The 22,193-nt window shown below is 42.9% G+C and overlaps 1 protein-coding gene and 1 long non-coding RNA gene across 2 annotated transcripts in view; one reads left to right on the forward strand and one right to left on the reverse strand.

Annotated features, from left to right (window-relative positions):
• LOC309624944 overlaps positions 1 to 22,193 on the forward strand; it is a 74,825-nt gene that overhangs the window by 24,953 nt on the left and 27,679 nt on the right. The window lies entirely within an intron of this gene.
• Positions 1 to 22,193, reverse strand: part of KCNK13 (potassium two pore domain channel subfamily K member 13) — a 119,399-nt gene that overhangs the window by 19,346 nt on the left and 77,860 nt on the right. The gene's annotated exons all lie outside the window — the stretch shown is intronic.

A 22,193-nucleotide genomic window follows, 5' to 3' on the forward strand; every position in this document is an offset into this window, starting at 1 on the left:
CTACTCCTTAAAAACAAGCACCTAGGGACTTCCCTGCTGGCGCAGTGGTTAAGAATCTGCCTGCCAATGCAGGGGACACCGGTTCGAGCCCTGGTCGGGGAAGATCCCACATGCCGCGGAGCAACTAAGCCTGTGTGCCACAACTACTGAGCCTGCACTCTAGAGCCCGTGAGCCACAACTACTGAGCCCGCGAGCCACAACTACTGAAGCCTGTGCGCCTAGAGCCCGTGCTCCGCAACAAGAGAAGCCACTGCACTGAGAAGCGCGCGCACTGCAACGAAGAGTAGCCCCCGCTCGCCGCAACTAGAGAAAGCCCGTGCGTGGCAACAAAGACCCAATGCAGCCAAAAATAAATAAATAAATAAATAAATAAATAAATTTATTAAAAAAAAAAAAACAAGCACCTGTAATTATGTTCTCTCTTGAACAAAATTGCCCTCCCCAAGACTACAAAGAAATGGTTCAATTAAGTAGAATGTTAGCACAACACAGGTGGCAACTGATGAAAGGTGCCTTTTCTTCAACATGAGTGAGAGGATCTGGCTGCAAGACATTATGAAAATGATACCTTTATTTTAATGGATATCCAGATAAAGCACAAGCAAATCCACCTGCCTTTTTGAATTTCTTGCTGCTGCAGAGAGGGATGTAAGGTTCTCCTGGAGTGGTGGTAGCTGGTGTACACAACAGTGATGCCCACCTGTTCTGCTTGACCTGGGATGACTCCCAGCCCACCTTCTCAACACCTCGCTCCTCCCACAGCAGCAGCCTTTTAGCTCCTTTGTGGGATCCTAGTGCTTCTAGAAATCTGGTGTGAAAGTCAAAGACCTACAGAATACTGATGTTTCTCTCGCTTTTAGGGTTTTACTTAGATGTATGATGTAAGAAGGATGAAAGAAGCATGGCCCAGGCAAGCTAAATGACAGAATCATATAAGACTGAAGAAATCAATGTGTTATTTATACTATCATAATATATGTTCCTCCCCAGTCTGTACCGCTTCCCTAGAAACTCATGAAATTTCCTACATGTTACGGACTGAATGTTTGTGTCCTCTGCAAATTTATATGTTGAAACCCTACCCCCTCAACGGGATGCATTAGGAGGTGGAACCTTTGGGAAGTAAACAGGATTAGATGAGGTCATGAGGGTGGAGCCCTCATGATGGATTAGTGCCCTTATAAGATTCACCAGAGACAGCTAGTTTCTTCTTCTCTGCTCTCTACCACATGAGGATACAAGGTGAAGACAGCAGTCTGAAACACCTAAGGGGGCTGTTACACCCAAGAACCCAACCAAGCTGGCACCCTGATCTTGTAATTCCAGCCTCCAGAACTGAGAGAAAGAAAGCTCTGTGGTTTATTAGTCACCCAGTCTATGGTATTCGTTATAGCAGCCTGAGCTAAGACAGTATGTTACTACCGTACCCATACCTACCCTGCATTACCTACAATTTCCTAGAAACATTTGGCAAACATCCTCATGTTTGCAAAGAAAAGTAGCTCTAGGGAATCAAAGCTCCCTACAGCAAATCAAGTTTTTTTTTCCTTTTTTTCCCTTCCTTCCTTTGCTTCTAGTCTCCTACCTTCCATTTCTTTGAAAAAGTCTTTAGAGACTCAAACCTCATTCTTTGTAGAGGCACCTTCTGGGCTGTACCTAAATGAGTCACTGCTCTGTAATAAACTGTGCTTTGAGGGGCTCTGTTGGGGCCTTTTCTTAAAAACATTTAATTTTGATATTATTAGTTCCAGAAAGCAATTATAACTTTCTTTTGCCCAAAGCCAGTTGAGAACCCATTTCAGAAAGCACCATGACACTTGTGGCACAAATGGAATTGGTATAATAACTGCCAGTGGAGCTGTTTGAAAATAGTATAACAAAATGGTATTTTAGCTAGTCATGGGGAAAGAAAGGGCTAGTTCATTAAGACTGATTCTTCCACTGAGGGAAAAAACACTGAAGACAATCACTTCCTGTGAACTCAGGCTATTAACCCAAATGCGAGGGTCTCTGGTAAGTTACTTCAGAAAATGGAAATGTGAACTTAAAACTTGGAGAACAAGTCTGAGGTGCCCAGTGCAAACCAGAATTCAGGTGCACCCTGAATCTGATGTGCATCTCGTCAGTCACACTGTTTATGCTGAGCGGCGTCAGATATGATGGCAAAATCATGGGGCTGGAAAAGGGCAAAGGCACTGGTTACCCACTGGGGGATGGGAAGAGGAGTGAGCAGCTGCACATTCAGACAATAGGCCTTGAAGAGAATGATTTAAACCCTAAACTTGATCTCAGGGACTCTCCTATCTGAGTGTACTTTCACTGGAGGCTTTCTGGAGTTGACACAAAGGGATTTTCTTCTGATGACATCATTTCTGGTTTAACTGGCAAAACAGGCTCTACGATCAAAGTCCACCTAATTTGCCCATTTCTCCCTTAAAATTATGCTACACTTCTACCTTTCTCTTCTCTCCCATGTGCATGTGAAGTATTCCTTCTCCTTGACAGGTCACCTGGGTTCTTCTCTCTGCTTACTCATCCATGCAACAAACATTTACTGAGTGTGTACTATGTGCCAAATGCTGAGCTAATTGGTATCAGTAAATAAGATATCACCTCTCAGCTTCCTTCAACTATATTTCTTCCAGAATTTATACTTTCTTTCTCTACCAATTTCTGCTTCATTGCCTACATTTTTCATGTTCATTGGCCTTTTGTTTCTCTTCTTTTGTGAATTCCTATTCATGCCTAGTCCATTTTCCAATTAGGGTATCTATTGTTTTTCTTATTGATTTGTGAGAGCACTTCATAGATTTTTAAGAAATTAACTTGTCATCTTTTACATATGTTGAAATAGTTTTCCCAATTTATGTCTGTCGTTTATTTTTACATGTTTTGTTGCTATGCCAAACTTTAACTTTTATGTAGGAAGATCTATCAGTTTCCATCAATCTTCTTTTGTGGCATTTGGCTTTAGGAGTCATGGAGAGAGAAGTCCTTCCTTACCCCAAGAATATACTGGTATTCACTTACAGTTTGAATTTTAAAACTTGATAATCATTCCTCTTTAACTGTAGGGATCTAACATTTTAAAAATACTAGTTCGTTTTTCTCAGTACTATTTTTAGTTAAAATTTTTATTGAGATATTGCAAACTGATAAGCAATCATAAGAAATAATAGTGTGTTTATACTTTACCCAGTTTTTTGCTAACACTTTGCAAAACTACAGTATAATATCATGACCAGGATATTAACATTGCTATAACCTACCATCTTATATTTACATGTTGCCTTTTTTACTTGTACTCATGTGTGTGTGTATGTGTACTTAGTTCTACACAACTTTGTCACACGTGTAGGCTCTTCAGCATCATTTTTAAATAGTCCATTTTTTTTCCACTCTCTTGAAATTTCATTTTTATCAGAGGCACCTTTCTTAAATTTGTTTCTGGATTATGTATTTTGTTCCATTGATCTGTCTATGCTGGGACTGGTACCCAAAACCCAAACAGTTCTCCTTTTTTAATATCCGTGAAGACTCTTCCCTCTTCCTTGTCCCCTCTTCTCTTCCTCCTTTCTCCTTTTTCTTTTCAAAAATGCCCAGCTTATTTCATGTCCAATTTCCCTGATGAGCTTTAGAATTATTTGGTTAAGTTCCAGAAAAGACATTTGGATTTTTGATTAGAGTTGCCTTATGTTTAGAGATTCATTTGTAGAGAAATGACATCCTTACTAAATTGAGTTTTCCCACCAGGAACACATTGTATCTCTATCCGTTCATAGAAATCTTTAAAAAATAAGCCTTAGTAGAATTTTGTAATTTCCTCATATAAATCCATCACAAATATTGTCGCACTGAATTCTGTTTCTTAGCTTTTGTAGGTGATACGAATGGAGTCTTTCCCTCTACCATATATATTTTTTTGGTTGTCTGTTTTCTTATTGACTGTTTTTATTGACACATAGTTGATTTACAATATTATATTAGTTTCAGGTATACAACTTACTGATTCAATACTTATTATAAAAATTATACTCCATTTAAAGTTATTATAAAATATTGGCTGTATTCCCTGTGTTGTACAATATATCCGTGTAGCTTATTTATTTTATACATATTAGTTTGTATCTCTTAATCCCCTACTCCTATCTTCCCCCTCCCCCCCGCCCTTCCGACTGGTAACCACTAGTCTGCTCTCTATATCTGTGAGTCTTTATTTTTGCTATATTCACTAGTTTGCTTTATTTTTTAGATTCCACATATAAGTGCTATTATACAGTATTTGTCTTCCTCTGTCTGACTTACGTCACTAACCATAAGACCCTCCAAGTCCATCCATGTTGCTGCATATGGCAAAATTTCATTCTTTTTTAAGGCTGAGTACTATCCCATTGTGTATATATACCATATCTTCTTTATCCATTCATCTGTTGATGGACACTTTGGTTGCTTCCATATCTTGGCTATTGTAAATAGTGCTGCTATGAACAGGGGGATGCGTGCATCTTTTCAAATTAGCATTTTCATTACTTTGGATATGTACCCAGGAGTGGAATTGCTGGATCATATGGTAGTTCTATTTCTAGATTTTTTTATGAGCCTCCCCCTCCCCTCCACAAGAAAAACCCCCAAACAAAACCAAAACATATGTCCTCATCCTTCAAGGCCCTTGCCAACTGCCTTTCCTGCTTCTCTCAGGCCCTGACCTCACCGTGTTAGTTATTGATGAACTCTTGCCCATTCCTAGTCTGTGAGCTCAGCACAGACCAGATACTCTAAGCTTTAAAGTTTAATTTTTAATTAAAAAACCAGCTCTCTCTTTGTGCTTCTGAATCTTCTGGATGAGTTTCTCTGCAAAGGCAAAAGAGAATGGTTGGTGTAGGTTCAACAGAGAGATTTCTTCAACCTGGCTGAAGTGACTTGAGGCCCAAAAGGCAGCAGAATTTATCTGAAGGGGCAATTTGTCCCATCAACGTCCAGATATTTGTGGTTGCCTGATAGCTCCCTTGGAATATACTTCTCTTCTGCTCTCTGCACAAACAATTTCTCTCTTTCTTCTTCTTTTTTTTTTTTTTTTCTTTTTTCTTTTGGCTGCACTGCGCAGCTTGTGGGATCTTAGTTCCCTGCCCAGGGATCAAACCCAGGCCTTGGCAATGAAAGCACTGAGCCCTAACCACTGGACGTCCAGGGAACTCCCACAATTTCTCTTGGTAATCTGGGTGTTCTTATTTTGCTGTGGCCTGAAGGCCTGGATTGAGTTCCTGATCAGCACTTCTTTGTATTCTGTTAGACTTTAAGCTCCTTAAAATCAGAGTCTTCTCCTTCAGCCTTGCCCCTCCGGGGACCACCCCGGCACACACACACAATGGCTAAGAACACCAAGCCTGAAGTCAGTCTGTCTGGGCTCAGATCTGAGCCCCATCACTTTCCCAAGGACACTCAGCTAGAAAGGGATGCAGAGAGGGTTTGATCATTATCTTAACCTTGAGCAAATTATTTAAACTATGCCTTGGTTCCTTCATCTGCAAAACCAGGTAGTAACAACACCTTCCTCCTAGGGTTTTTGTGGGGATTAAATGACCTAATACAGGCAAAATGCTCGAGTGGTGCCTTCAAGTTTGAAGAGTTAGTCCTTTAGAGGGGCCGCTGTTACTGACATATGGGGCCAAGCATCGTGCCTTGCACAGTGTTTGCTAAGTGATGCTTTCTGTAAACTTCAGTGTTCATCGTGCACCTTGGGAAAACTCCTTACATAATCACAATGGCCTAATCCCACGGTACACTTGACACCCACCATCCTGCCCTCACCATGGCACCTGGAATAGCATTTCCATTCATATTTGACTGGAGCCAGCCACCAGTAACAGACAGCGTACAGTGGCCTCACTGTCCGCTGACTGGCCGTGCACGTGGCCCTGAGAGCGGCGGGAGACTGGAAGGAGAGGAGGGCCAGATGCTGAGTCTGTGGGCCCCATTTCTGATTTCTAACCTGTGCAGAAAGGCTGCGGCTGTGCTGGTTGAGGGGTCCAGGAGTTCTCACAGGTGCACTCCTCCAACCCGGGCCCCAAAGACTCCCTCAAGCCCAGCTGGAACGGCTCCAGTGCCAAGTGCTCAGAGAGGCCTTCCTTGGATGGCCTGTGCCCTCTGTGGTTATCTTGCATGTTAGGCTCTTTACACATCTCCCCCAGTAAAACGTAAGCTTCGTGAGGGCTGGGACCTTGTCTGTCATGTTCCCTTACCCATTCTCAGCACCAAGCAGGCATGAGGTAGATGTTTGCCCAATACTTGGAAAGAAGGCAGGTAGATCACAACCTCCCTCCTCCCCCCCGACCCACTCACCCACTCCTGCCTCAAACACTGTGCTCCAAGACGCCTTCCCTAAACTATTACATGTAAGATGGATAAACAACAAGGTCCTACTGTAGAGCACAGGGAACTATATTCAATATCCTGGGATAAACCACAATGGAAAAGAATATACAAAAAAAGAATGTCTATATGTATATAACTGACTACTTTGCTGTACAGCAGAGATTGGTACAACATTGTAAATAAACTATACTTCAATAAAACAAAACAAAACAAAACAACAACAACAACAAAAGAAGCCTTCCCTGATTCTCCAGCTCCCAGAGCGGCACTACCACTGCACACAGCTCCGTCTGCTGCCATATCCCTACAGAGCAAATAGCCTGAGCTTCTCCATGGACGGAGCCTTTCCTTACTCGTAGTTGGTCTTACTCATTTTTCTCTAGTTGTTGGGAGCCAAGAAAAACAGACGTGAAAGCAAGAGTGTGAACTATTCAAAATTGGGACTGTGCCCATCTTTATGTCATACCCTTGTCCCTCTGGCCCCCAGGGGCTGGCCCAGCACTGGCCACATTCACAGGTCAAGGCGTTAAGTCAAATTGTGAATGCTTTCTTTTAGGAACTTTGACTTAGCCCACCTTCCCCCTTCTATCAGGGATAGAAAATAAACAGTCTTCGCTCTCCCACCTCTTTCCCTGATGGACACAGGCTGGGAGGGCACGTTAGTGGGGACAGACAGAACATGGCCAGCCTCGCTCTGGTATCTTCCCACAGCTTTTCATTGGAGGTCCCTGGTGCTCTGGGCACCCTTCTCTCTGGGCCAATGACAGGTCTGCTCTGGCTGTGGTCACCTCCCTTCCGACTCAAAGGCTTGTTCAGCTCAGTCAAGGGCATGGGACCCAACCTCATCAGAAGGATTTCCCAGGGATGGGGGGTATCTATCGCCATTGCCATCTGATCCATAGCAAAATAAATAAGGTATTTTTTCTTGGTTACAGTATGCCTGACTACTAAGACAGGACAACTTTAATGGGATAGAAGCACAAGTAAAGGAGACTGTTTATCCAGAATGAGTCTTGGTTCAATCAATATTTTGGTTAACTGAGGGTTACAATAGATAGCAGACACACGTGCAATTATCAAAGTTCATCAAAATGTGTTTATCACACAAATTCTGCCAGATTATATTTAAAACTATCTTCGATGGCTCAGATGGCATTTCAGATTCTTGCAGTAAATCAGAATCGTCAAAACGATCATAAATTCTTTTGAAACAGCACTGATGGGAGTGTCTGATTATATGAGATTTCTTGTTGCTCGATATCCAGTAAATGCATTTCCTACATTTATCTGTAGGTAGAATAAAATCTAGTTTATCCAGAATCCAAATATACACATTTATGCAACGTGAAAAGGCACAACCACTGGACTGGGGCCAAATACAGTCAACTGGAGAGATGCCCTTGAGAGACAGTCAGGACTGAAAGGATCCCACATGGGAAGAGGAGAGGGGAAACCTCCCGCACTGGGAGGCAGTGGAGAGCCATGGTGAAGAGCATGGACTCGCCTTCTGCTTCTGCCACTCATGCTCGGGGTGACCTTGGACATGGCATTTAACCTCTCTGTGCCTCAGTCTCTTCATCTGTAAAATGGGATGATAATAATAATACCCCACAGGACTGTTGGTCAGTGTAAGCGAAATGAATATATAATGCACCCACCTCTCCCCTTGTTGTAGATCCTCATGTGCCTCCCCCATATTCCTTGAATATTTTAGTCCCTGGCTTATAGTTGTCAACCTTTTCAGTACTACTCCTGTCACAATTATAGATGGTTTCAGTATACCTATGGAAGAGATGAACACCCTGGCACGGCCTCTCACTTCTAGGACCTCCTTCTTTGGCGTACTGAATCACTCCCTTCATTTGCCTTCCATGACAAAAGGCTCTTCTGGTTTTCTTCCTAACTCATTGGCTTCTCCTTTTCAATCTCCTTTGCTAGCTCTCCTTTATCTGTCTGTCTTTTAAGTGTCAGGGAGCCCCAGCCCTTGGTCCTTGGGCTTCTTCCCTACTCTATATTGATTCCCTTGATGATTTCATCCAGTGTCATTGATTTTGAATGCCATCTAAATGCTTATGTCTCCTAGATTTCGCCTCTAGTTTGAACCTGTTCCCTGAACTCCAGACTTATATATCCAGCTGCCTATTTTCCTTTTCCACTTGGACATGTAATAGTGATGTCCCCAGTGAGGTCCCAAATCGAATTTCCGACCGTGCCTTCCAACCTGATCCACCCACAGTCCTTCCTATTTCAATAAATAGTAACTCTATCCTTCCAGTTACTCGGGCCCAAAACAGTCATCCTGGATCCCCCTCTTTCTCTGACACTTCACAGGCAATCTGTCAAGAAATCCTGTTGACTCTGTTTCCAAAATATAGTCAGAACCCAATTACTTACTAACACCTTCCCTGCCACCACCCTGGCCCAAGATTTTCTTATGTCTTCTCTGGATACTTACAGTAGCCTCTTGACTGGTCTCCCTGCTGCTGTCCTTGAAACATCCTACAGCAGCCAGAGGTACCCTTCTGAAATATGTCAGATCACACACTCCTTGGTCCCAAACCCTCCAGTGACCCCCATTCACCAAAGTCCTTACAAGAACCTACAAAGTGGACCCAATCTGCCCCCTCCTTAATTCACCTCCGACTTCTCCAGCCCCTCTACTCTTCCAGCCCCAATGGCCTCCTTGCTTCTTCTACATCCCAGGCCCACTCATGCACCTTTTACTCTCTCTGCTTTTCCCCTGGATAGCTGCAAGATTCACCCCTTCACCTCTTTTCAGGTCTTTATTCAAATGGGTAGGGGAGCAGGCACTGTGGGTAGGAGAACACAGCACTGTGGTAGGAAAGCCCATTGCAGGCCTGGTAGAGATCACTCAGGATTGTTGGCAAGGGCAGAAAATTCCAGTGGTTTCAGGTCAAACCAAAGAGAACATGAGCTACCTAATTATAGCCAGGTAGAAGCAAAGTACAAGAATCCGGACAGAGGTCAAGGCACAGGGACACATCAGAGATGAGGGACCAGGTAGAGGTCAGAATCCAAATGGAACTAACCACATGAGGTGGCAGGTCCATGCCAGGACCCGCTCACCATCACCTGGAGCCCCCAGGACAGAGGCTGTTTGCCCTTGCTCTAAGCACCTTTCTTGGTGGGTACATAAAGCCTGCCAGGTGTCACTGCTCTTGGGAGAAAGGCTGGGAGCACAGGGCATGTGGCTGCAGCTGCCACACCTGAAGAGGGCTCCCTGCCTCTGAATCTTCTTCACAGCTAGGAGGCCTGCAGGTTGCAGCCCGTGTTTCCTCCCACAGTTCCCCTTCCAGTTCTCATGACATCAGATGGAGGACCTTGAGCAAACAGGAAATCTATTCGTACCACAATATTCACGGACTACCCACTGCATGCCAGGCTATGGGCTGTGCACTGAGATCGTGAAGAAATAGTAAACCCAGTTCCCGCCTGCAAGAGCAGTGGTGAAGACAGAAACATACCAAGTATAAGTGAATGATAATAATAATAATAGCAACAGTTTACTGGGTGCCAGGCTCTGTGCTCTGAGCTTTACATGGATTACTTTATTTTAGGAGTCCATGAGGTAGGTACTACTGGTATTATTATTCCCATTTTACACATGAGACTTATGGGGGGTAAAATAAATTGCCCAGAGTCACACAGCCGATAAGACGCAGAAGCAGTAAGAGAAATACAGTCTTTTGGACTCCAAAGCTGTTTCCTAATCAGTAAACCCTGCTGACTTTTGGGGTGCTAGGTGGTACTGCGGGGAGACCCCTAACTCTGACTGGGTTTAGGGAAAGGCCAGGGGAGGAGTGTCGGGGACATCAGAGAAGGCTTCCCCTGGGAGGCGGATGCAGGATGCCTGAGCTGAGCGGTCTAGGTGAAGAATGATGGGAGCAATGTTCCAGGCCAGGGAACTTCCAGTGCCTAGGAAGGGGCTCAAAAAGAGCATGGTGTGCCCAGGAAAGTGCCAGCAGGATGGGGATGGAGACAGAATGTCAAGGTCCAGATCAGGCCCTTACGATGATGTAGTCCAGCAAGGCCATGAGCTACAGATTTCTCAAGCCTCAGAAATCTCCAGAATGAAGCCCCCTGAACAGGAGTCCCTGTGTCGGTTAAAATGGGTTACCTATCAGGCTCTGTTAGCCATAGGCTTCCTTAAAGAAGTTTCCTTAGCATGTACACTTGAAAGTGGAAATCTGCTTCCTTGTACATGAGACAGACCTTCCCTGATGTAGCTAGCTCCAAATATTTTTCTGGACTTTGTGGGTTGGAGTGTCTCGTTCATGAAGGCTTTTGAGGGCTGAATTGGGGATCCCACCTTTAACAGGAGATCAGAGTAGTTAAGTGCATGGACTCTACGGCCAGACTCCCTGGGTTCAAAATCTGGTTCTGCAACGTGTTAGCTGTGGAAACTCGGGCAAGCTACTTAACCTCTGTTCCTCAACGTTCCCATGGAAGAGCCACAAAAGTTCCGTCTATCAACCTGCCTACTGTACCCAGAGCAGCCGGTGAGGAGAGCAGACTAGCCCCTGACAAGCCCCGCCCCCAACAAGCCGTGCCCCTGACAAGCTCCGCCTCCAGCCCGAGCTCCAAATCACACTAGATGAACATCTGCTCCACTGAGCCACGCCACCCGCAGGGAGAGAATGGCAGGACCACAGGGGAAAAACAACCTTACCCTGAACTGCCCTTAGATGAATTTCTTTTACCTCTTTCCATTTACCACTCAATCTTTTTAAAGTTTAGGAGTTGTCTACACTTGCTGTCTCCAGATGACTTTCCTAATAGTTCTGTCAGTTTGACTTGTGCCTCATTGTTCTTGGATTTGCCTAATCCAGCAGTTCATTTTAGTTCTCACTTGTTCTGCTATGTTGACCTGCTTCCTCCTTATTGAAACTCTCCCCTTGGCTTTAGGGAACTGCTTGGTTCTTCCCGTTTCTCTGGTCATCCCTTCATTGGTTCCTCCTTCTCCATCCACCCCATAGAATTGATGCTCCCCAAGGAATGCCAACACTTCGCTCTTTTCTTTGTCTTCTCATCTTTGTGTGAATTCAACTAACCAGCCACCTCCCAGAGAAAATAGAAGCCATTAGCACAGAACTTCTCAAGAAACCTACACACATCCCTGCTTCCACACCCTTCTAGCTTTCTCTTCTGCACCACGGATGAGGTGGCCCTCCCTCAACTAAGGTTAATCCTGCCATGTGTCCCTGTCTCCCACCTGTCTCCCAAGGGGTCCTGCTCCATTACTTACCTCCTCTTTATCCTATATCTTTCATTCTCCTTCTCTAGACCCATCCTATCAGCATTTACACTTTTCAGGTCTCTCCTATTTCCTCCTATGATCACTACCTCTCTTCCTTCTCCTCTACTTCCCTGCCAAATGTCTTCAAACAGCTGAGAGAATCAGTTGTTTCCATTCCGTATCTCCAGTTCACTCCTCTGGAACCTTTGCAATATGGGCTTAATTTCCCACCTCCAGAAAACTGTTCTCAGACAAGTCACTGAAACTTCTTGTCGGGAAGGCCGATGGATATGTTTTAGTCCTCATCTTCCGTGGTCTCTCTGCAGCATTTGACACAATTGACCCCTCTTTTGCTGGAACTCTCTGTAGCTTTAGTTTCCACGACACCACACTCCTTTGCTTTTCCACAGGCCTCTGGTAGGTCCTTCTTGCTCTCCTGAATGGTCTCTTGTTGTACTCCCCTTCAATGTCCGTTTTCCTCACGACTCTCTGTGTTCTGTCCTGTTCCCATTTTCAACGCACTCTGACGGCGCTAACACATTCTCTGAGCTTTCACTACTATCTATATCCTGATGTCATTAAAGTTATATCTCAACCCAGATTTCTCCAGTAAGCCAGACATCTGCATTTACATGTCCCATAGACACTTCAAACTCAACCTGCTCCAAACTGAAGTCATCATCCTTAAGCCCCAAATCTTTCCCTCCCTTTTGGGTGAAGAGTATCACCATTACCCCAACGCAGAACCCTTGGGGTTAGCTTGACTGCCCTACATCTTTTATCTGGTTAAACTTCATGTCCCATTGATTCCAGCACTGGAATAGTTATCTGATCCATCACTGCCATATCCCTGGTCCAGGCCATCATCTCTTTTGCCTGGGTACCACCAGTCTTGTCCCACTCCTACCCATTCTTCATTTTACAACTAGAACTTCAGTTAAAATGCAAAATTGACATTCCTGCTTCAAACCCTATAGTACTCCTTGGAATAAAGTCCAAATTCCTCAGATAAGCTGGCCTCTCTCTGCTTCTCCAATCTCATCTCTTGCTATACACCTCTCATACTACACCCCTGCCACGTTCACTTCTGGACCTAAGCCTAGAACTCTCTTTTATTATCCACTCACCTCTTTGGCTGGATAATTTCTACAGTGTATCTCAAGTTTTGGATTAGACATCATGAGTTCACCAAATCTTTGAGGACTGACCAGGTTGTGTGTCCCTTCTGTGAACTCCTATGTACATTCCTGTGAGCAACATTACATATCCCTATGGTAGGCCTAACTTAGTGCTGTAATTGTTGGTTTGCTTGTCTCTTTCACCTTCTAGGTTCCAAGCAGTCGGAGGGCTGGGAATTACTTGATTGCTGATATGTCACCAGTGCCTAGCACAAAGCCTGGCACACAGTAGCTGCTCTGTATGCGTTTGTGAATACAGTTAGAAACCTCAGTCATCCTTTGTCCTCTTCCACCTCCCTGAATCCAACGGGTACCTAAGTTCCTTCTCAGAAATGCCTCCTGAATTCTTTCCATCACCATGGTCCTCATGACCTTAGTTTAGGCCTTCCTCTAGTCTTACCAGGCCTGTTCTGATCTCCTTATTGCTCTTCTTCCTGCTGAGCAATAAACCCTGCAAAACCTTTCCTGGGGCTTCCCTGGTGGCGCAGTGGTTGAGAATCTGCCTGCCAATGCAGGGGACACAGGTTTGAGCCCTGGTCCCGGAAGATCCCACATGCCGCGGAGCAGCTGGGCCCGTGAGCCACAATTACTGAGCCTGCGCGTCTGGAGCCTGTGCTCCGCAACGGGAGAGGCCGCGATACTGAGAGGCCCACGCACTGCGATGAGGAGTGGCCCCCACTTGCCACAACTGGAGAAAGCCCTCGCACAGAAATGAAGACCCAAACACAGCCATAAATAAATAAATTAATTAAAAACAAACAAACAAACAACAAAAAAAACCTTTCCTGACCTCGTCTCTCAGTGGGGCACAGCTGTAACACATCGCTATTAGTTTTTACAGTGTATTCACAATTAAATGCAAAGCGCGGTCTTCTCCCAGAGAGCAAGGACTGTGTGTTGTTACTTGTTCATTCGTGCATCGCCAGCATCTTTCGCTGAGTGATGGCTACAAAAGCAAGTATGGGGGCTTCCCTGGTGGTGCAGTGGTTGAGAATCTGCCTGCCAATGCAGGGGACACGGGTTCGAGCCCTGGTCTGGGAAGATCCCACATGCGGCGGAGCAACTAGGCCCGTGAGCCACAACTACTGAGCTCTGCGCGTCTGGAGCCTGTGCTCCGCAACAAGAGAGGCCGCGATAGTGAGAGGCCCGCGCACCGTGATGAAGAGTGGCCCCCACTTGCCACAACTAGAGAAAGCCCTCGCACAGAAACGAAGACCCAACACAGCCATAAATAAATAAATAAATAATTAAAAAAAAAAAAAGCAAGTATGATTTATGGATTGCTCCCTTTTGAAAAAACCTCTATGAGCTTCCTGTTGCTCATAGGAGAAAATATAAATTCCTTAGCAGGACCCCAGAATCTGGCCTCCGGAAGCTTTTCCCGCCACGTCCTGTCCTCCCCGGCACATGGCAGAGCTTGGGTGCTCTCCAAAGGCACCATGCCACTCTGCACCTCTGGAGTGCTACCTGTATGTGTCCTTGGCCTGCTGTGCCCCTTTTCTTGCCATTCAAGACCTAGTTCAAAGGCCACCTTCTTTGTGAAGATTTGCTCAGCTTCCCTGACAGAGTTTCTTTTCCTTTCTTGCCTCTGGCAGCATTTTTATCTGTGTGAAATGATCTGTTTACAGGTTATTCCTCCCTCCCTGGACATGATGGGTCTTAAGGCCCTGGGATGAAGGGAGAGGATCTCATTCACGGCCTCACGGCTTGAGTAGTACCTATGATGGATCAGGTGCCCTAGACTTATTTGTGTTTTATGGATTAGTAGCCTGGTACTAGGGCAGGAACGGGTAGGCACACTAAACAGCCAACAGATGATGAACTAGGAGACAGCCAATAACATGATGTTGGTGAAGAGTTTTTCATTATTTAAGAAAATGTCCTTCTTCCCCTTAAATTATAAGACTATATATAGGTTCAATTGTGTGAGAATGTAAAAAAAAAAAAAGGTAAGGGAAATATGGTAAAATATTAATGGGGTTATTTCTAGGTGATAATCTTATGGGTAATATTTTCTTTTTAGTACTGCCTGACATTTTCTAAAATTTTTGTAATGAACAGAGATGAAAAACTTTTACTTAAAAATTAAAAAGATGTGGCTAAAAAACTCAGGATTTCTCTTCTGAATATCATGGAATAACAAGAGCTAAATCTACCCTCTTGCCTTAAATGACTAAAAATATTGGACAAAATACATGAAATAACAGTTTTCAGACACTGAACAGCAGGCAGCACATATGTTGAAGTAAAATGTATGACAACAATAGAACAAAGGCCGGGAGGGGAGAAATGGAAATACACTATTTTAAGGTACTTATACTATATGTGAAGAGGCATAATAATGCTCGAATATAGACTGGGTTAAATACGGATATTATAAACCTTTAGCAACCATTAAAATAACACATCAGAGAGTTTTAGCTAATGAGCCAGCAGGGAAGATAAAATGGAATAATAAAAAATACTCAGTTACTCCAAAAGAAGGCAGAAAATGAAAAAAAAAGAGAACAAAAATAGATGGAACAAACAGAAAAAATAGTAAAATAGTAGATTTAAACCCAATCATACTAATCGTCAAATCACATTAACTATAAATGTTTAAACACCTAATTAGCCAGCACTGATTTTCAGACTGGGGGAGGAAAAAGCAAGATCCAACTATATGCTGTCTACAAGAGACCCACTTTAAATATAAAGGCACAGAGAGGTTAGAGGTAAAAGGATGGAAAAGATATTCCACATTAACACTAAGCAAAAGAAGGGTGGAGTGTTTATATTCATTAAAGATAAAGCATAGGTTAGAGCAAGGAACACTGCTGGAGGAAAGAGGATCATTTCTAAGGGGATCTTCTACCATGGATAAAGGGACCAATTCATCCAGAGGACAAAAAACCCCTAAATGTTTAAGCAACTAATAACAGAGCTTTGAAATATATGAAGCAAAAACTGCTAGAACGGTAAGTAGAAATAAACAAAACAATGATTACCACTGAAGATTTCAACACATGTCTCACAATAAATGACAGAACGAGCAGATAGAAAATCAGTAAGGATATGGAAGACTCGAACAAAAGTGTTGACCAACCAGATCTCATTAATACTTGTAGAAAACTCCACCCACCAAGAGCAGAACACACATTCTTCTCAAGTGCAATGGAACCTTTACCAAGATAGATAATATTCTCGGCCATAAGACAAAACTCAATAAATCTAAAAGCATTCAAATAATAAGTACGTGGAGGACCACAATGGGCCTAAGTTAGAAAATAATAAGAAAAAGATTGGCACAAAATCCCCAATTACTTGAAAATTAAACAACACACTTAAATAACTCATGAGTCAAAGAAGAAATAAATAGAAATTGGAAAGTACTTTGAAAGGAATGAAAATCAAAATATGAAAGATTAAAGGTTATGGATGCATTTAAAACAGTTCTTAGAAGGAAAGAAAGAAGTCTTCATTTACAGGAGACATGATTGTCTATATAAAAACTCCAACTGAATCTCACAAAAAATTAAGAACTAACATATGTTTAGCAAAATTGCAGGATACAAATACAATTGTATTTCTACATACTACCAGTATATACGACAATAAAAAATTGAACTAAAATATCATTTACAATAGCATCAAAACTGTAAAATACTTGGGAGAAAATATTTGCAAATGAAGCAACTGACAAAGGATTAATCTCCAAAATAGACAGGCAGCTCATGCAGCTCAATATCCAAAAAACAAACAACCCAATCCAAAAATGGGCAGAAGACCTAAATAGACATTTCTCCAAAGAAGATATACAGATTGCCAACAAACACATGAAAGGATGCTCAACATCACTAATCATTAGAGAAATGCAAATCAAAACTACAATGAGGTATCACCTCACACCAGTCAGAATGGCCATCATCAAAAAAATCTACAAACAATAAATGCTGGAGAGGATGTGGAGAAAAGGGAACCCTCCTGCACTGTTGGTGGGAATGTAAATTGATACAGCCACTATGGAGGACAGTATGGAGGTTCCTTAAAAAACTAAACATAGAACTACCATACGACCCAGCAGCCCCACTACTGGGCATATACCCTGAGAAAACCATAATTCAAAAAGAGTCATGTACCACAGTGTTCACTGCAGCTCTATTTACAATAGACAGGACATGGAAGCAACCTAAGTGTCCATCGACAGATGAATGGATAAAGAAGATGTGGCACATATATACAATGGAAGATTACACAGCCATAAAGAGAAACGAAACTGAGTTATTTGTAGTGAGGTGGATGGACCTAGAATCTGTCATACAGAGTGAAGTAAGTCAGAAAGAGAAAAACAAATACCGTATGCTAACACGTATATATGGAATAAAAAAAAAAAAAGGTTCTGAAGAACCTAGGGGTAGGACAGGAATAAAGATGCAGATGTAGAGAATGGACCTAAGGACACGGAGAGGGAGAAGGGTAAGCTGGGACGAAGTGAGAGAGTGGCATTGACATATATACACTACCAAATGTAAAATAGATAGCTAGTGGGAAACAGCCACATAGCACAGGGAGATCAGCTCGGCGCTTTGTGACCACGTAGAGGGGTGGGATAGGGAGGGTGGGAGGGAGACGCAAGAGGGAGATATGGGGATATATGTATACGTATAGCTGATTCACTTTGTTATACAGCAGAAACTAACACACCATTGTAAAGCAGTTATACTCCAATAAAGGTGTTTAAAAAAAAAAAGAAAAAAAGTAGAGAATATTTAAGGAAAACTTGACAAAAGACATGCAAGACCTGTACACTGAAAACTATAAAACATTACTGAGAAAAATTAAAGACCTAAGTAAATGGAGAGAGATGCCATGCTTATGGATCAGAAGACTTCATATTGGTTTTTTTGTTCGTTTTTAATTAATTTTTATTGGAGTATAGTTGCTTTACAATGTTGTGTTGGTTTCTACTGTACAGCAAAATGAATAGAAGACTTCATATTGTTAAGATGTCAATTCTCCCCAAATTGGTCTATACACTCAAGGTGATCCTAATCAAAATCCCAGCAGCATTTTTTTTGGTAGCAAACGACAAGTTAATTTTAAAATTTATATAGAAGTGCAAAGGACCTGAAATAGCCAAAGCAACTTTAAAAAGCACATTGCTAGAGACTTATACTACCTGATTTCAAGGCTATTATATAGTTAAAACAATCTAGACAATGAGGTATTAGTGTAAAGATAGACACACAGATGAATGAAACTCAATAGAGAGTCTAGAAATAGACCCACATCACACACACACAGTCAATTGATATTTTACAAAGGTGCCTAGGCAATTCAACTGAGAATTGAAAATGTTTTTAACATCAAAACAAATGATGCTAGAAATAATGGACAGCCAATAATAAGGAACGAATTATTGATACATGCAACAAGATGAATAAATCTCAGAGTGATTATGCTAAGTGAAAGAAGCCAGTTTAAAAACTGTATAATCCCAATTACATACAAATTCTAGAAAATGCAAACTAATTCATAGTGACAGAGTAGCAGTGGTTACCTGGGGATGGGGAAGGGAGGGATGAAGTACAACAGGGCACAGGAAACTTCTGGAAATGATGGGTGTGTCCATTATCTTAATTTTTTAGCTGGCTTCCTGGATGCATACATATGTCAAAACTCATCAAACTGTACACCTTAAATAGGCGCAGATTATTGTATGTCAATTATATTTCAATAAAGTTGTAAAAGACAAAATCTATGGTTTAAAGCAAATAGCTCTCTGGTTATGCTACTAAGCCTTGAAGCGATGCCACATCCTTGTTTGTGTTTGCACTGGGGAAAATGCTCCTTGAAATGTGGTCAATTTTAGAGTCTCTTCCTGGAGAAGAGCCAAGAACTGGGAAGGAGGGTCCCGGCTGGGTTGCCAGCAGGGGGCCAGCTCTCTTGGTTTTGACCTGGAGAAGCTAAGACGTGCAGGAGGACCCCCATCTCTGGGGGAGGGGATGGTGGGTGGTGGAGAGAAGTCTTTCCTCTCATTCACTCTTGGTAAGAGCGTAAATTGGTCTGACGAGAAAAGTATGACTTCGCCTAATGGAGGAGGTAGGTGGCTGAGGCTCAAGCCCCCTCCACCACATGCTGCTTTTAAGTTGCCATTATTTACTTACTTATTCCCCATGATATGTGACAGCTCTGCCGGAAGTGGCTGGAGGAATGATCATAATAAATTCACTGCCCTGGGGAGAGAATCAATCTTTGCTGATTTATTTCTCACCACGGAACCTAAAACCTACAAAAGTCACTGGCACATTTATCTTCAGCTCCTTTCTACTACCCTTAACCCTCAAACTCTACTGGACATAATTCATCTTCCTCAGATAATTCAGAGGGTACATCGGGATCTTACAGGGGATCCTGTGGGATTTTCAAAGCAGCAACATTAACATGAAATGGGTTTCAAATTATTTCTGTGTTTTTCCAGCTTTAGTACCAGATTTATTTCTTTGGAGAGAGGGGGCTGGGATGGAAGGGGCGATGACTCATGATCTCAGCCCTGCATCAATGTTTAACAATTAATAGCACCATTCCTTGTCTCCATTTCCCCAGATCTAAATGACTGCTTTGTCGTATGGTATGTTTAAAATGTTTAAGTTCATTGCTTCTTAATGGGCCTTCAAGAACCAGAATGTTCTTAATGAGGGGGAGGTCTTCGAGAATCAGAAGAAACGAACACATTTCTCAAGTCTTTTATCCTGTAGTTGAGACCAGGCACTGGGAGAATCTAACCCTTATTTAGGAGCCTACATGATGGCTCAGAGGCTCTGGGGTGTGGTTTCCTACTGGTTATTATAACCACCCTCTAACCTCACACCCCAAAGTCAGGGGGCCTGTCTCAACCTTTACTATCCTAGTGGCTCTCATGATAGCCATCCTGGCTCCCCTGAGACCGTGGTTCCTGCATCCCTGACATCGCGAATCTGACCACTCCCCATCTGCATGGCCACCCACAGTCGAAGACCTCACTGCTCGCCTGGACCACTGCAGATGCTCCTAAAGGACGTTTCCGCTTCTGTTCCTGCTCACCTACAACACCGGCTCCTCCCAGCACGCAGAGTTAATCATTAAGTTAATTTTTCATTCTGAGAACGACTGTTTGAAAATATAACTCTGATCTTGACACTCTTGTGCTTAAAACCCTTCAGTGGCCTCCCACTGCAGGAAAGTACACAGCGCCCGCTTCTCCCCGTGGCTTCCAGTGCCCCACATGCTCTAAATCTCACCTCGTCTCCAATCTCATTTAGTTCTTTTGTCCCCCTAGCTCACCGTGCTTTGGCCATGCTGGCCTGCCACAGGGCCTTGGTACCTGCTATGCTCTCTGCCTGGGATGCTCTTCTCCAGCTCTTCATTCACACTGCTGACTGCAGATCTCAGCTTCAGTATCCCCAGGCCCTTGGCCACCTCTGCCCAGCTGCACGCTATAATCTCAGTCTGCTTTATTTTTTTTTACGGCACTTGCCCCTATCTCAAATCACCTCCGTATGTACTTGTTATAACAGAATGAAAGCTCCATGAGATGGTGGACCTCATCGTCTTACTCTGCTGTCTCTCCAGGGCCAAGCAGATGCCTGGACCACACGGGCTCCCCTGTGGTTTTCTCCTTCCAGAGTCCCCTGAGCCACACTCTGTGTGATTAACAGAACCAATCCTTTATACCTTGTTGGGCCTTGTCTGGAGCCCCACTATTGCCTTCTAAGCACCACTTGCGTGGATGTGCAGGGTAGGCCCCCCCTACCTCCTTCCCCTGCTTCTCGGGCGTGTCTGGAATCCAGGAGCCCTGGTCCTCCAAGCATCACACCAGCTGCCTGTGCAAGTCCACCTTGCAGGTGTTGCCCGGTGCACTCTGGGAGGCCTGCTGGAGTCAGCAGCAGCCCATTTAGGGGAGCTCAATATTCCAGACCAACTTCTTCAGGGTGATGCTGTGCTAGGTCTTAGGGTGTAACAGAAAATTACCCCATAACAAGCAACCTCTTACTAGTAGTCAAAGGGGTGCCACTTAGTGGTGTGGGAATTTGTGTGAAAATCAGAAAGAGGCTCCCCTCTGGGCAGATGTAGCCCCCTGGGTGCAGAGCGTGGAGTGCATGCAGGCTGGGTTTGAGCTCTCCGCTCGACTCCTCTTGTGCAGTGCACACATCACCCAGCTGTACACAGCACCTCTGAGTGGTCACCTCAGAGATACCAGGTCAAGCCCCATAGGCTAGATTTTTAGCTTCCTCACGGTAAGCCTCAGTTTTCTGGTATTTTATATGAACTCTCAATTATCCATGATAAATAGAGAATGAAGATCTGAAAGCCAAAGGCAACCCCCAAACCTTACTTTAGTAAATCTCACTACTTACCAAGTCCTAACTATGTGCCAGGTGCTGGGCTAGACACTTGAAGCACATTGTCACATTTCATCAACCACATGACATTGTAAAACAAAAAAATCAGTTACAGAATTCAGTAGATACATGATCGCATTAGAAAATCAAAATGAATTATGTAAGTATGGATAGACAGGACCGTAGATAGTAGTAGTTATTTGGGGGAGTAGGATTTACAATGGGACTTTATAGTTGATACATTTCTGAATGGTCTAATTTTTTAAAATGAGCTTATCATTACTTTTATAAACAGAAAATAATAATATTGCTGTTTTGGAAAAAACAGCATGAACTAAAAAACTGTAAACAAAAAGTAAAATTAATTGCTTTGAATTTCAGTTTCTTTCATAAATAAAAAAGTAAATATAAATAAAATTTAAAAATTTTTAAAAAGATACATGCACCCCAATGTTCACAGCAGCACTATTTACAATTGTCGAGACATGCAAACAACCCAAGTGAATATCAACAGATTATTGGCTTAAGAATATGTGGTATATATACACAAAGGAATATTAGTCATAAAAAAGAATGAAATATGGCCATTTGCAGCAACATGGATGAACCTAGAGAATATCACACTTAATGAAGAAAGTCAGACAGAGAAAGACAAATATTATGTATCACTCATATGTGGAATCTAAAAAATAATAATCTATATAAAAAACAGAAACAGACTCAGACATAGAAAACAAACTTATGGTTACCAAAGGGGAGAGGAAGGGCAGGAAGGATAAGTTAGGAGTATGGGATTAACAGATACACGCTATTATACATAAAGTAGATAAGCAACAAGGATTTACTGTATAGCAAAGGGAACTATATTCAGTATCTTGTAATAACCTATAATGGAAAATAATATGAAAAAATATATATGTGTATAACTATCACTTTACTGTACACCTGAAACTAACACAATATTGTAAATCAACTACACTTCAATTTAAAATTTTTTTATTTTACTTCCTGTTATGGGTGCTGGT

Source organism: Balaenoptera borealis (assembly GCF_965194805.1).
Source record: "Balaenoptera borealis genome assembly, chromosome: 3".
Classification (NCBI taxonomy): Eukaryota; Metazoa; Chordata; class Mammalia; order Artiodactyla; family Balaenopteridae; genus Balaenoptera; species Balaenoptera borealis.